Source organism: Pinus tabuliformis, chromosome 8 (assembly GCF_031772625.1).
Source record: "Pinus tabuliformis cultivar Carrire ecotype Pingquan chromosome 8, CPIR1, whole genome shotgun sequence".
Lineage (NCBI taxonomy): Eukaryota > Viridiplantae > Streptophyta > Pinopsida > Pinales > Pinaceae > Pinus > Pinus tabuliformis.
This window is the reverse complement of record NC_142294.1, coordinates 2,014,997,098-2,015,012,983: the sequence shown is the minus strand read 5'-3', so window position 1 is coordinate 2,015,012,983 and position 15,886 is coordinate 2,014,997,098. Positions and strand designations below refer to the sequence as shown.

The window sequence follows — 15,886 nt, the reverse complement described above, 5'->3', positions numbered from 1 at the left end:
GGGAGCTAGAGGGGATGAGGGGGGAGGAGATACCCATGCAAGAGAGCGATGAAAAAATCTGAGATATGCTAGATACAGATGATGAAATAGGGAAAAATGTACCCATGGTCGAGGCGACGTCTCTAGTAGTGCCAGAACTGATGGGCGGAGGAGGCGAGACAGGTACGGAGTCCGCTGGACGCTTGTCAGATGCCTTTGTAGCAGAAGTGCCCTGTATGTCTCTTGGATCGCCTGGTGCATTATCCACCGGTAGTTGTGTGGGCTCTCCTTCCATCTCCTGGGGCTGTGATGGTCCTCCCTCCGTCGGTTCCGGATCTCGGTTCTGCTCAGGGCCCCTTTTTTTGTGGAGGAGGGGGCAGTCCCTGTATAGGTGCCCAACCTTGTGACATCTGCGGCAACGATATGGAATGCCTTCGTAATCTATGATCTGCTTGCGGGATGTGTCCCGCCATTGGATGGTGATGTATTCCAATAGACCTCCTCTGGTGTCGAGATTAATAAGAATTCGAGCGTAGGCCATCATACCCGTTTGCAGATATGATTTGTCGTATTCCATATAAGTGCCGATGGCGTTACCAATCCATTTGAAGATGTCCTCGGACCAGTATTGTAATGGGAGGCCCGACAGTCGAATCCATATAGGTCCAATACCGATCTGCTCAGTCTCGGGGTCAAAAAGTGGTGTCCAACGCTTCAGCAATACCGGGGCATGCTCGAAATGCCAGTATGAGGATAGGACCCAATTTGTGTGGTCGGCACGAGCGAATCTCAGGGCGAACCATCCCCTCACAAAGGTCTGCACGAATGGGATGTCGACCAGATGGTGACCCCATACCTCAGTTGCCCAGGTCTTCAGTCGCGCGGCTGAGTAATTTCTTCCCCTGATGCGACCGACAAGGACTCTGTCCGCAAAGTCCATGGCTTCACCCCACTGAATGTCCTCTTCCAGTCTCAAGAATATGTCGTCTGCTTTGGATTTAAAACACTTATGCTTCTTATTTGTACCCTGTGGGGGATGGGGGGGCGAGGCCCCGATATGAGACGGACCCGATAAAGAGTGGGTAGGTCGGTGGTTGAGCGAGGAGGGGGGCAGATCAACAGATTGGAGGGATCCGGCGAGCGGTGAGACAATGGATTAACTACCGGATGGGGGAGCCTGAGATGTGAAATTGTACGATGCAGAAGGGTAGTCGGTCACCGGAGGCAGAAAACTAGGGTTTGAGCCCGGGTAAGGGGGATCTAAACCAGGGTTAGGGTTTAGACAAGCTGAGACAAACCCAAGTGTAGACGGAGATGCCGGAGGAGTGGAGAGAGCTGGCCAGGTGGGGGGATCGTCCGGCAGGACCACAGGAGGCTGGGAGGGTTCAGCCAGGGAGAATCTGGAGCTGAATAAGCAGGTCGACGTGGAAAATGGGGTACGCTAGATGGAAACCCCTTCCAATGGGTCTTCGGAGTAATCAATAGCATCCAAGTCCTCCATGGTGACAGCTGCGCCTAGGAACGGAGAAGCCCTCCTTACGACTGCAGGTAAACGGAAAGCAGGCACCCTCGAACCGGTCAACACAGTAACCGCAAGCACGCCACGAGAGGAGCGGTTGAGGAAATAGAAAGAATAAGACCCGTGAAACCCGCACAGTACAGTTGCCTCCGGTGTAGCGACCGCAACAGGTAAGCTGAGGGCGGAGAGTAGCGATAGTAACGGGATGCGAACCGGGCGGAATACAGCGGTCGATCTGAGTAACTGCTGTAGAGAGAAAACCCTAACCGAAACCTTCAGTTGCAGACTTCATCGTGTCTCCCATCTCCAGGTAGTACAAATATTAATAAAATAAGTCAGAAAGAATATTTAATATATATATATATATATATATATATATATATATATATATATATATATAGATATATAACAATTTTTTTTATTTATTTAAACAAAAGCAATTTTATCAGCCACCGCCCCCACGGGTGGTCGGGCGATGGCTATTCGATTCCAAGAATTGAATAGCCACTTCCCGGCCACCCCCACGGGCGGTTGGGCGGTGGCTATCTGATTCTTGGAATCGGATAGCCACCACTCAACCGCCTGTGGGGGTGACTGGGTGGTGGTTATATAATTCTCAGAATCGGATAGCCACCGCTCGGCCGCCCGTGGGGGCGGCCGAGTGGTGGCTATCCAATTCTCAGAATCAGATATCCACCTCAAGGGCGGCTAGGGAGTGGTTATCTGATTCTGAGAATCAGATAGCCATCGTCTGACTGCCGGTGGGGGTGGTTATCTGATTCTCGCAATCAAATAGCCATCACTCGACTGCCCATGGGGGTGGCTATCTGATTCTCGGAATCAAATAGCCATTGTCCGGATGCTCGTGGGGATGGCTATCCAATTCTTGGAATCAAATAGCCATCGCCCAATTTCCCATGGCACCACCTAGCCACCCATGGGGGTGGTCGGGCGGTGGCTATCTGATTCTCAGAATCAGATGGCCACTGCTCGACCTCTTGTGGGGGTGGTCGGGCTGTGGCTATCTAATTCTGAGAATCGGATAGCCACCCCCATGGACAGTTAGGCGATAGTTATTCGATTCTAATTACGGGAACTAATACTGTTATGCGTTCAATATTTGTAATATGTGGTTTTCACATTTATTTTTAAGTTAATCATTATTTTTTGAGAAAAAAAGTGATTATTATTATTTTTTGACATGAAATTCATAAAAAAAATTATTATTTAATTTTAGTATAAAAATTCCGATTTTGACATGTCAATTCTAGCAAAAAATTATCAAAACATGTAATTTTTTAGTTATATTTATGTTAAAAATGGTTATTTTTATGTCCATTGTTAAAAAATATTGTTTTTTAGAAACAATTATTTCATGTGGATTGAAAACTTAATTAAGGATGTATAAATATGTAGAATATCGAAAATTCAAAATATTGACCTTCTAATTTAAAAATGCAAAACAGTAAAAACCTCACTACAAAAAAATTAAAATTAAAATAAAAACAAGAAAATATGAAGAAAACGACCACTTCAAAAATTATTAAATTTACAAAATAATTATTTACATTTCATACATTAGAAAGTTTAAAGTCAAAAATAGGTCTTTTAAAAAAAGGGTCTGATGCAGAATTACCACTTTTTTAAATCAACATGAAAATCATTACTATTCTAAAATGCAATGTACATAAAAAAAATTAAAGTGCCAAAAACTATGCTCTAAAAAAAACATGTGTGTTCTGCATCACCCCATTTCAAAATTAGGTCACTTTTTTGCTATCTCTACGAAACGGGTAACAATATTAGTTCACGTTTCAAAGTTTACATTGTTTATGCTATTAGAATGTTCCAATATGAATCGTATGATATTGTTTTAAAGGCTTATTGGGGTTTTAATGAATAAAAACAAAATTAAGTGATATTCAAATTCTGATGAATAAAAAATAATACTTCCCTCAATCATGTTGTAGATTTTAAAAGGGTTGGTTGCTTGCTTATTTCAGGTCTCCACAATCAAGTCAATGAAGACCTACAAAAGAAAAAAAATAGAAATAAGAAATAACCTTTGAAAAAGGTAAAACTGACAATAGATGATGATGAGGTTGTGTTGTACTATGAAACAACCCCCCCATTTATGAAGAACAATAGCTAAGGTTAGAGATATAAATGGGGACCCTTTTAAATTGTTAGGCTTAGGATAATAATACCTAACTATAAGAAAATACCTAGCAAAGCCTCACTAAATGAACTAAGGATGAAATCCCCATTGCAAATCGCAAATATTCCATGTGACTGTCTTAAAACATCTTCAAAAACTTGCGATCTGCGATCAAATCTCCCACTGCGATAGCCCGATAAATAACACCTTGTCAATTCGCAAATCGCACTTCGCTTTATGCATCTGATAACACTATATTGTATCCATTTAAAGATTGTAATGTGCAATTAAGAGTGGTAAAATGTGTGAAATAATTCATTTTAATATCAAAACGAACAAATTGACAGGTTAATAAATATTTAGTGGCCTGAGGAAGGATAATCATTTTCCAAGTTATGGGTACTTAACATCAAGTATCTCATTAAACCTTTCTCATGATCTAAAGTCATTTCAGAAAAGCTTTCAGTCTTAATTACCCAATACTGTCTGCGTTGATATATCTTGTCTATTTCAGGCAAGATACAAAAGGCATGTCACTAAGGAAGGTGATGCAGAAATAGAGCAAGCAGACCATTGCTGAATCTGAGTTTATAGAGATGGCTCCTATTTTCTCTGATACATTTTATGACGATGTCAGAGGCACAACAGCTTGGGAGGTCATATACAATAGGCTTGAGGATAAGCGTCCTAAAATCACTGTCACGAGCGCAACCGCTGACTCAACAAGGCCTTCGGGACTTCAATTCAAGGATGCTTCATGTTCTTTCCTTCATAATATAGGAGCAAGAGATAAAATATTCAAATACACGGATATGATCAGGTGGGTGATCAAAAACCTCATCATTGAAGATATGAAATTCAAGAATTCAAGAATAGAGCTCATAGGGTCGTTCAGAGCAGAGGAATTGAAGAAAATGTACCACATACCTAACCCTCAGGGTATCTATGACAAGACATTTGTGGCCAACTTCGCAAAAAAGAACCCAGACCCCTTCAAGTTGATTCATGGATGGAGATTATTGGACAAAAAATTCAAATATGAGAAATCGTATATGTATGCTATAGCCTCTTTGGCAAACCCTTACAACTATGTAGCAGCTATGTTATGTAGATTATATTGGTTACCCAATAGTACTAAGTTTTCCATAGAATGGATCCCTCTGATTGATCCCTGTTTTAATTCCCACATCATGAATTGGCCCTCCATCCTATCTGATAACCTAGCCACCCCATTACCGAATATCGAGAAAAGAGAGCCTCCTCTCTAGATAACCTCACTCCGTTCTATTTTAGTGCCTACATTATGGATGCCATCTATTTTTGCACGACATTTCCAACCATGGGTTGGAATGGACCTTACAGGATCCCTACCCAATCCATCTCAGTCATAAAAAAATATAGAAATCGCATTATATACCTCACTTCTATAAAATATTTCATGTTGTTGTTTTGCCCCTACATCAAATAATCTTCAATAAGAGAGGCCCCATGTCTTCCAAAGAAGCCGCAACAAACCTATTTGCTGTTGGCAAATATTTTGTTAAAGAATGGTTCACCTACATTAGGGTTTTTGGTAGCACAACCGATCCACACATCCTTCCTTTATATGTTTATGATAAATTATTAGCAAGAGAGATTGCCTACCAGACTATGGAAAAATGTTAGATCCCTATAATACAAGTAATGCCCCCATTACTATTGTATTTGTATCCCTTATTAATATTTTTCTGCCCCAATTGTCCCCAAATTGTTATTACTCTGCCCCATAGAATCCCTCTATTGTTATTTTTGTGCCTTTATATTATTATTGTTAGCTCGGCTTGGTTATATTGTGACTCAGACTCTTATATATAGAAAGGAGGTTTTGTCGCTTGAATCATCAAAGAATTTTTCATTTATGTAATGTCAAGGAGGTTGCCCTCTCGAAGAGGCTAAATTCTAAGGCGTTCATTTATCTTTTCTATCTATTTGTGAGTTGGTTTCATAACATTTGGTTTCAGAGCTTTGGATTCTAGGGTTTCGCTGCTCCAAACAGGTTATCGTGGCATTTGCGCTATAACTTTTTTTTTTGTGATGTTTAAGATGCTAAAAAAAAAACCCCATTTAGGTTGAAATCGTTCTGAACCTCGTGTCTGAAAGTCAAAGCTTTTCGCATGACTCTAGTCGCCTTCAATTTTTAATGAGCCTGAAGTGACAAGTGCTCAGATGGACCTTTTCTGTTAAGGAGTCTGAAAAGGAACGAAAGGGACTGCTCTGGAAATCTAGACAGAGGGATTACCAAACCAATCGCAAAACTGCAGAATACTTTTTATGGTACGGCAGTCAATCTTCCCGAATGCTGTGTTCAGTGCATTGCGATCGATAGGGCGGTAGACATGGCTTCCTATGGATAAAGGATAAAGCCTATTGTGGTCTCCCAAAATATACTCAATGGTACATGGGAGCACAAGTCCGTACTGGCACTTATCGTATCAAAGTGGAGGAATCACCCAACCAACAGTGAAAACAACAGTTACTAGGCTTTACGACGCCGGAATACGTCTCTAGCCTAGACCTCTAGATGTTGTGTGTTAGGTTCCAAAGTGTTTTTAGATTCATTAAATTTATTTTATGGTTGATCTTTCTTAAGGAATTTGCCTTTCTGGTTCACCACGTGATGTAAATGTACAATTCCTAAAATGCAATCTAAGATGATAAACAGTTGTTTAATCTTCTTTTTGCAATGAAAATACTAGCTACTAAGGAAAGAGAGATGGCGTTCTTTCAACAAAGAGCACAGAGCACACACTATATGCATTATCCTAAATCAAGCCAACAAATAGTCTAAATGCAAAAGGACATGCATGTATTTTTTTTCAGCCTTCTTAATGTGTGAATGATAAAAAGAAAGCTAAGCGCAAATCTGAATTATTTTCCAAAGCGACAATTACTAAAAAGTTTCTTTTCAAAACAAAATGAAGACAATGACGACACTTTGTTATTTGGAATTGAAAACTTTCTTTTGACACTTGAAAAACTACTAATTCAAATCAAATACAAGAGTAACAGTGTAATCGACTATCAAGAACAATCAGATTCTCTTCTATGACTGAAAATGACACTTGCGACACTTTCAAATCAAGAAACGACAGTACAATTACGCTACTTTGTAAAGGAGAACTGAAAATGACTCAAAAATACATAAAAACATTTACAGTTCTTTGCACAATGGAGGCGGAATAACAGCAAGGAAAGGGGTTTCAACAGAGGTGTACTGACTACAAGCAAAAAACCTCCTGAATAGAGCTGAAAAGAGTGAACACAAAAACCAAAATCTAGGAACAAGGCCTTGTCTGATCAGTGCACCTGTAACACAGTGAAACTGAAATGCAACGCACCTACTACACTCGGGAAGTGCGATGCATTTGAAGTTCACAGAACAGACAGTGCGCTGGACCAGGGACAAGACTTTGATTAGATTCCGGGTCACAGTTTGCAGTTTAGTTCAGGTATTTAGGCCGAGCAAGTGGTAATCAGTAAATCAATCACAGGGGTAGATCTAAGGAGGTTACTAGAGCCACCACGAGGGCAATTAGAGAGCTTGTAAATCAATCGTTTAATTCATAAACAAAACCCGGAGATAGACTGAAGCAGCGTTGATCTACTTTGCACTTGCATAGCAAATGCAGTTCGAAGGCTAGCTGGCTTGACTTCAGGCTCCATCTGTAAGTTTATAAAGTAAACAAATGTAGATGAACAAACAATCTACTCGCTCCCCAGCGGAGTCGCCATTTTGTTATCGGGAAAACTAGTGTCTATACAGAGCTGCTAGTCCCACTAAGGCTGGTAGCTACCTTAGAAACAAACACACTAAAAACTACTTTCGTTTTCCTTTATGAGAAAAAGATAAGAGAAGAATAAGGAGACCAACCTCTGTCTTGCGCTTGGTTCCTTGCTCGATTCCTCTCTCTTCTGGTAGGTCTTTGCCACTCGCTTCCTCATCTACCCAGCTTCAAGAAGTACCTGTAGAATCAAAACATCATAACACTATCCAAGAACATAGATCTATTATCATAAACAATATAGGATCAGATGTACATTGACCACACAAATGCATAAATCATCAATCATACAAGAATGTGGAGGAAAACTTGAATAGCTTTATTGATAATCAAGAAAGAGCAAAGAGGATTACAACCAATTGTTCTGACCCAGCATCATCCTCTCAGCAAGAAATCCCTTCTTCACCTCATGAAAAGCTTAGATCACCCAACACTATGATATTGCACCAAGAAACCAACAACACTTCCTTACAAGATACAAAATTCCAGCCTCTGGATCTCTGGGATGAGGGATCCATATATAGATGTCTGCAAGGGAGGTGAGTCAGCTTTTGAGATTTGATTAGTGTCTTCTCTCTGATAGTTCTTGATTCCACTTGGAGATTGATGATCTCTTACTCATCCCTGGTCGAATTCAGAGAGGCAAGTGTCACAGGAGAGGTTTCTGGAAGATTCCATGCTCCTCCACCTTGCAGATTGACCTGCCATTTGTCCCTTCTTGCCCATCGCACCCCATAGAAGGGTTTTTTGACATGCATCGCACCTACTATGTGTATTCAGGTGGGATGCAACGCACTTTGCCTATGGAGCAGGTGAAATGGTCCAGTTTTGACCAGTTCTGAGTAGTTTTTCATGGAGAACTTCTAGGAGATGTTGTAATCAGTTAACTTTGTTCTTTTAGGAGTTGGAACAACACCTTTAGGGACTTAGGAGCCCTTGGTTTATGGACATTTATTCTTGGGGTTTCAGTGCCCAAAAATATCTATAACAGCATGAAACATAATGGTCTATTTGCAGAATAGAAGCTCGCATCGCATACTTGGGATGAAGACACCAAAGGAAGCTTTCTATGGTAAGAGACCAGATGTGGGTCACTTCAGGATCTTTGGCTCATTGGTATATTTCCATGTGACAAAGGATGCATGGAAGTATCTTGAGCTGACAATAGAGTTGGGGATACTTGTGGGGTACACTGATACACCTCACAACTATAGGGTGTACTTGCCTACTAGTCGGAGGACAGTGGTTCACAGAGATCTCAAGTTTGATGAGCAGAAGGCCATGTGAGTTTCCCTTGAGAGGGAGCTACAGCTACAGGTCATGGAGGAACTATTGTTTCCTAAGGAGGAGGAGCCTCAAATTGATGCATAGTAGCCACATGCAGAGGTTCTAGAAGTGGAGACATCCACTCAAGCAGAGTCTTCCAGAGATGGATGGAAACACACAAGAGAAGCTGACAGATTGTTGGAGGATGTGAGAGAGAATGTGGGAGCACCATATTCTTAGCATAGACAGAGGAGGTCACCTAAGAGGTACACTGGATACAAAGCCTCTATTGGGGAATGTGTTGAGACCGAGCCATCTTCCTTTGAGGAAGTAGTGCAACAACTGATTTGGGTTGATGCTATGGTGGAGGAGTATGACTCCATAGTTTGTAATAGTGTTTGGGACGTGGCTGCAAGACCAGAGAACAAGTCAGCTGTGAGTTCCATTAGCTTTACATGGTAAAAAAAGCTACTAATGGTAGTGTGGAGAAGCATAAGGAAATATTTGTTACCCATGGCTTTTCACAGGTCGAGGGGATTGACTATGATGAGACTTTTGCTCCTGTCACAAGGTACTCATCTATTAGATCAATGTTGGCATTATTAGCACATATGGGTTAGAAGATCCATCAGATGGATGTGAAGACAACATTCCTCAATGGAAAGATTGGGCAAGAGGTGTACATAGAGCAGCCAAAAGGTTTTGAGACCTTCGATCATGAGTCGCAGGTGTGCTGACTCAAGAGAGCATTGTATGGGCTGAAGCAAGCACCTCATGCTTCGTAGACCAGGATAGACAACTAGCTCACCAGGTTGGGATGTGAACCTATATAGCTTCGTGGTGAAAGGTAAGTTGTTGATCATCGTACTTTATGTTGATGATCTCATATTGACTGGTGATGATCAGTTGATTGTGTCTTGAAAGGAGGACCTTGCAAGAGAATTTGAGATGAAAGACATGGGTCTCATGCATTACATCCTTGGCATGGAAGTGTGGCAGAAGGATGGGGAGTTGTTTGTGTCTCAGGGCAAGTATGCCAACAATATGCTCAAGAGATTCCACATGGAGAAGTGAAAGCCCATGCATACTCCTCTAGATGGTAACTGGAGGAAGGAGGATGCTACTTCTAGAGAAGTAGTGGAGGCTACTATGAACAAGCAGCATGTGGGTTCACTAATGTACTTAGTGAACACACGACCAGATTTGTGATATTCTTTGAATCAGCTGAGTTAGGCCATGGTTCAACCTACCAAGATGTTTTGGAAGGTGGCAAAGCATGTATTGAGATACCTTAGAGGCACATCTCAGTATGGATTATGGTACAGATGGATAGAGGGAGTGAAGCTGCAGGGCTTCACTGATGCAGATTAGGCAGGCAGTCCATCAGATCGGAAGAGCACATCAAGAGGGATTTTCAACTTCGGGTCACCGACAGTTTCTTGGTACAGTAGGAAAAGGATGTCGGTTGCACTCAACTTGGTAGAGGCTGAATACATGGCTATAAGTTAAGCAGCATGTGAGGCCATCTAGATGTGGAAAATCCTAGTTGGTTTGTTTGATCAGAGGATGGATCCAACTGTGATCTATTGTGACAATCATAATTGTATCAAACTCTCTAAGAACCCAATATTTTATGATAAGTCCAAGCACATCGACATCCGGTATCATCATCTCAAAGACTGTGTAGCAAGGAGGATCATGTTGCTGGAGTATATTTTGATAGAGGAGCAAGATGCTGACATTTTGAAAAAGACTTGTCAAAGTGTAAATTTGAGTTCCATAGAGACAGGATCGGGGTGGTAGATAATCCCCTTCTTGTTGATAGGGAGTGTTGAAATGTGGCAACAAGAATATTCCAATTTTAATTTTTCCTTGAATTAAAATTGTGAATTAAAATCGAATTTAGTCTCACGAGCTGCTTGGAAATAATTAATTAATTCATTATGGATTAATTAGTTGGAGAAATTCATGTTAGAAGTCTTTCTGCAGTCATGCAATATTTGTCCCTTAAATTAAGGAGATTATCCCTTAATTAAGGAGATAAGATTGACTTATATTTGATTTGTAATTAGTTAGCTTAGTTTACTGAGTTAGGTCTAGTTAAATTAGTTCCAAACTATTTGAGGAACTAATTGTGAGTTATTAGTCAGTTGATGCATGCATGCACTCAACCAGTGTACTCCAGATAACTGAAGATTCCCTCATCAGTAACTCATGCATGTCTATTTTGAGAAAGACCCAGTTGAACTAAATGTCAAGGACAATGTACTATCAGTTGCATGTGTTTTCCTATAAAGAAAACTCATGCATGCAGAAGGAAATATTCCTTGAGGATTGCATAGTTCTGACAGGGTGTGAGATCAATGTGTGAGATTAGTTTTCCACTTGGTAATAGGAGGATCACCCAAGAGAAACAACGCAAGGAAATAGGAGCTTGGAGGACAAAGAGGAAGGCTTGTGAGAAGCTAGGATTGTCTGTGAGCATCTGTGAGGATTGTACTGAGAGCTGGCTAGCTGTGAGAGCTAAGGCTTTGTATAATTCTTATGTATTTCCACTTTGTATGATAATACAGATAGTGGGGTTTTTAGCTGAGGATTTCCCCGAAGTATTCTCATTTTTATTGTGCATTGATTTCTTCTTCTTATGGTTATATTGTTCAGCTCGATCTTTAAGCTTCCACAAATTGATAGTAGAAGTAGATTATAGTATTTTGCTTTGGTTATATTGCATTATCTAGTTAACCTAGAGTCAATTTTTTTACACAATGGAGGCCATTTTATCTATGCTTTTGAACAAATAGTATTGGCTATTGAGGAATTTGACCCTTGTGAAGTGCATAAGAATCCTATTGCGATAAGTATAGAGCCTAGAAAATCTACCTTCACAAAAGAAGTAATTCATGATGATTTTCATCAAGGGAGCATACCTATTTAGAAGGTAAGTGAAAGGGAACACCTTCCTCCTTTCATTCCTATACAATGGTTTGATAAATGGTTCATAATATTGATCCTCCACATCCTTTGATTTAAACCACTTCTCACCCATATTTGGAATCCTTATGGCAGCAACAATGATAGCAGTAGACAAAGTGAAAGTCACTCCTGCTAGGGTTACTTGATTGTCTTTAAGGTGTGATGCAAAGAGTTTGGTCAAAACTGGGTGATGCTGAACTCTTTCAATCAATTTGAAAAAGTCAAGGCAACCCACATACTGAAAACATGAGGTTGCCATTGGTGAAGCCATAAGTTCTTTGATGCTAGTGGGCTCCAGCCTTAGGATTCTGCCTCCTTTGTGTGGCCTCCTCTGCTCTCTATCTTCTTCTTCTTGTGTGTCCTCTTCCTCCATATAATCTCTATCTTCCTCCATAATGTTTGCTCAAGAGATTCTAGTGATAAGGTAGGTGAGAATGGGAGGTGGGAATAGGTCCAGGGAATGGGGATAGGAATACAAAATTTGGGGAGATGAGGAGGTGAGTTATGGAACTGTGGGAGGTGATGAGGGGTGACAATGTGAAAGGAGTTGGAAATGAGAATTAATTTATAGGTTTTAGGATAGAGGCTGCCTAGGGTTTTTTTAAGAAACCTAGGTCTTAGGGTTTTGTAGGAAAATTATTTAGGTACTAAGGAAATATAGTGTAGGGGTTGAGATGGTCTCAATAGTGACGTGAGAAGGGATTGCATGGGCTATAGGCATCAATTTTTAAGATAGGAGTAAACTTAGGGTTTTGTCCCTTGCCTAGGGACCAATTTTACTTAGGATTTCAAACACCAAGAAAAAATGTGATTTGGGAGAGAAAATGAGTGGAAGAGAGGGTTACTTACTTGATAGAGGAGGAAAACCCACTTTTGAGGAGCTTTGTGAGGAGTTTGAGGTGTTTTTGGCACATTGGAGGCTTGCTAGGCAAAAGTGTAGTGCACCAGGCAAAAGCGCAACGCCTAACCTAGAAGTGCAGCGCCAGTCTTGAAAAACGCATCACCCAGATATCTAAGGGCAATGCCTGGCTTCTAAGTGCAACACTTGACCTCTAAGCACAACGCCAAGAAATTTTTCTCCTCTGAGCCAACAAAAATAATTTTTTCAGCCAAGGGAGTGTGAGCTCGATCTTTGGTAGTGCAAATGTGTTTGCTTTTTATGTCTTGTTGACTTTTATACTTGATGAAAATGATGTTTTGGGCCTTGGGACCCACTTTCTTTCCTTTGTCATTCAATGTACCTTTGGAAACTATATGTTTACATTTTACCCTTTCTTGTACAAATTGATCACTTGGTATACATTGACATACTTTGATCTTTGACTTTTGGTCTTTTGGCATTTTGGAACTGAGTTGATAGCTTGAGAAAAGTCACTTATTACATATAATGACATGAAATTACATAAATATAAAAAATAGGATTACATCTCTATTTTTTAAAACAAAATTACAAACTGGAACGAATTTCTTTCTTAAAATCCAAATTGGAATTTTAGCAACCATGGTTACATGCTTGTAAACCCTTATCTAACTAAAAAAGGGATTTTATTTTCTTCTCTCTCATACTTTGTTGGCCTTATGCAGTGAAATGGTGTTTTATTGTACCTTGGAAAATAAAACCTAGTGACCTAATGGGACCTTGAATGACTGGAATTAAGGTGGACTTGACTGACACAAAACATGATGAAATGAGCTTTTATAGTCAATGTATGCTTAAGAAGACACATGAAGGCAGGCCAACAAATTTTGATTTTTGAGAGGGGATTGGGTTTCAACTTGGGTTACCATCAGTGAGTAAATTTTTACATGATGACCTAGCTGGAATGATAAAAATTTCAACATGGGACACTAATATGATATAAAAGAGGAGTTTTGATCACTGATGGCAGCATGAAAGTACTGACTCTAACAAGGGCTAGCAAGTTTACATGGATGTATTATATGATTGGGACTTACACTTCTTTATATAATAAGAGCAAGGACATTTTCATGCATATGTTGTTATTGTAGTTGGATTTTCTGGTTGCTTAGAAATGCATGTTGTTTAACTTACGTAGTTGTGTATGAACTGCTTCGTATGTGATTATATGAATCTTGTTGCAGATGTGTTGTTGGTTTAACCATCACTTTGGATTTCCGATTGATATGCTTTCTAGCTTGTGATGCATCTTCACTCGTGTGTTCCCTTCTTAGCTGAGTATTACTACAGGTTGCCAAGGGGCACACTCATCTCACCCCCCATGTATTAGAACCTCTCATTCACCTTCCTTGACTCACTGCAGCTTCACACGCTTGCTACTGACATACTTATCTTACTTGCCTCTCTGCGTGACATCGTGGTTAAGGCATTACCTTACGACCCACTGTTGGGACTCCTACGCCAAATGGTCCGAAGTATAATTGGGACTTCTTACCGGGGAGATCCCCTTGACATGTTGGTGGGTCCAACACCATCAACAGGTTGCTAGGAGAGAGCTCAAAACCTTCAAAAGGAAATGGAGACAAACCTCCAAAATGGAATGGAGGGGATGTTGAAAAACCACCACCTTCACCTCCATCCTCACCCTCATCCTCATATTCTTCTACTTCTACCCATTCAAAAACACCTCCACATTTGCCAAGGGTACATGGTAAAACTCCTTTGTTAAATCTTGACATAAGTTTTGAATTTCCTATGTAAAATGGAGAAGTAAATGGTGAGAAATTAGATAATTGGGTTCGTCATATTGAAATGGATTGTAGGATACAAAGAATCAAGGATGATGCAACTAAAATCCATCTTTCTCTCTTAGGCTAGAAAGTGCAATACTCATTTGGTCAGAGGCCAAAAATCAAGAGTACACGAAGAAAAGTGGTAAGATTTTATCCTCTTGGAATCATTTTGGTGTTGCAATAAGAAGACAATTTCATCCATTAGCATACATGCAAAAAACTGTAATGGAATGGAAAAACTTTAAGCAAGATAAGGGTCAAAATAGGAAAATCTATACTCAAGAATTTAGGAAAAGAGATTTGATTTTAGGTATAGATTTATCCTCTCAAGACACTCTACTAAAATACATTGGAGGTTTACATAGTTATTAGAGACACACAATTCTCATGTTCAACCCTATAAAGCTAGATGAAGTTTGTGTACAAGAAAGTCATTTAAAAGCAAGATGGAAGAATGTTCCCCAAGAGGGCAGCAAGAAGTCATTTAAGAGTGGAGACAAAGGAAAGGGGAAATTCAAAGGCAAAGTGAAAAAGAATGCTTCAGACAATAAGGAGGGAGAAAAACTCACATGTAAACATCGTTCAAAAGAAGGCCATGATGAAGACCATAGTTGGAAACTTCATCCTAAGATCAGACCCAAAAAGTTTAACAACAAAGGCAAACAACTGTTGCAACTACACAACATGATTTAGGATCTGATTCCGGGGATGAAATGAACATCAAAACCATGGGATTTAAAGGTAAGGACTCTATTTCAATTACTATTTATTCTAGTAACCTCAATGAAACTCAAAATAAAAAAGAAAGAATAGAGATTTCCCACATTAGAGTCATTTCAAAAAATACCAAGATAGATACCTTGTTTGATAGTGGATCACAAGCAAACCTTATTTTAGAAGACATTGTTAAGAAATTAAACTTGGAAACCATTCCTCATCATAAAATTTATCCTTTAAGTTGGATATGTGACAATGCAAAATTGCATGTGACAAAAGGATGTAAACTGACATTTTCCATCACTACAAACTTTATATATGAGGTGGAGCTTGATGTAATTCCACTTGAATTTTGTGGTATTGTTTTGGGAATCCGATATCTATATGATAGTAGAGCCATCTTTCATCTCCTTGAGAACAAATATCATTTGGTTAGAGCACGTAGCAAGAAGTTGAATTTATCTCTTGTGAATGTTGGACAAATGAAGAGGCTTGTTAATGCTAGTAATAATTTTGTACTCTTGAGGATCGAAACCAAAGAGAATGTTGAAAATGAAGCCTTCCAAGGATGTGATGCAAGCGTAAAATCTGATTTGATTGAGGTTTTTAACACTTATGATAAGATATTTCAGGAACCTGAAGGATTGCTTCCTAAAAGAGGAATCCAACATGAAATCCAATTGCAGCAAGATTCTCCTCTTCCAAACATTGGCATGTAGAAAATGTCAGTCATGGAGAACA

At 39.9% G+C, this 15,886-nt stretch overlaps 1 pseudogene; it reads left to right on the top strand.

Annotated features, from left to right (window-relative positions):
• Positions 1–1,293: 1,293 nt before the first annotated feature.
• The window catches only part of LOC149244500 (putative TPR repeat-containing protein At2g32450), a 95,082-nt pseudogene continuing 80,489 nt past the window's right edge, over positions 1,294–15,886 (top strand).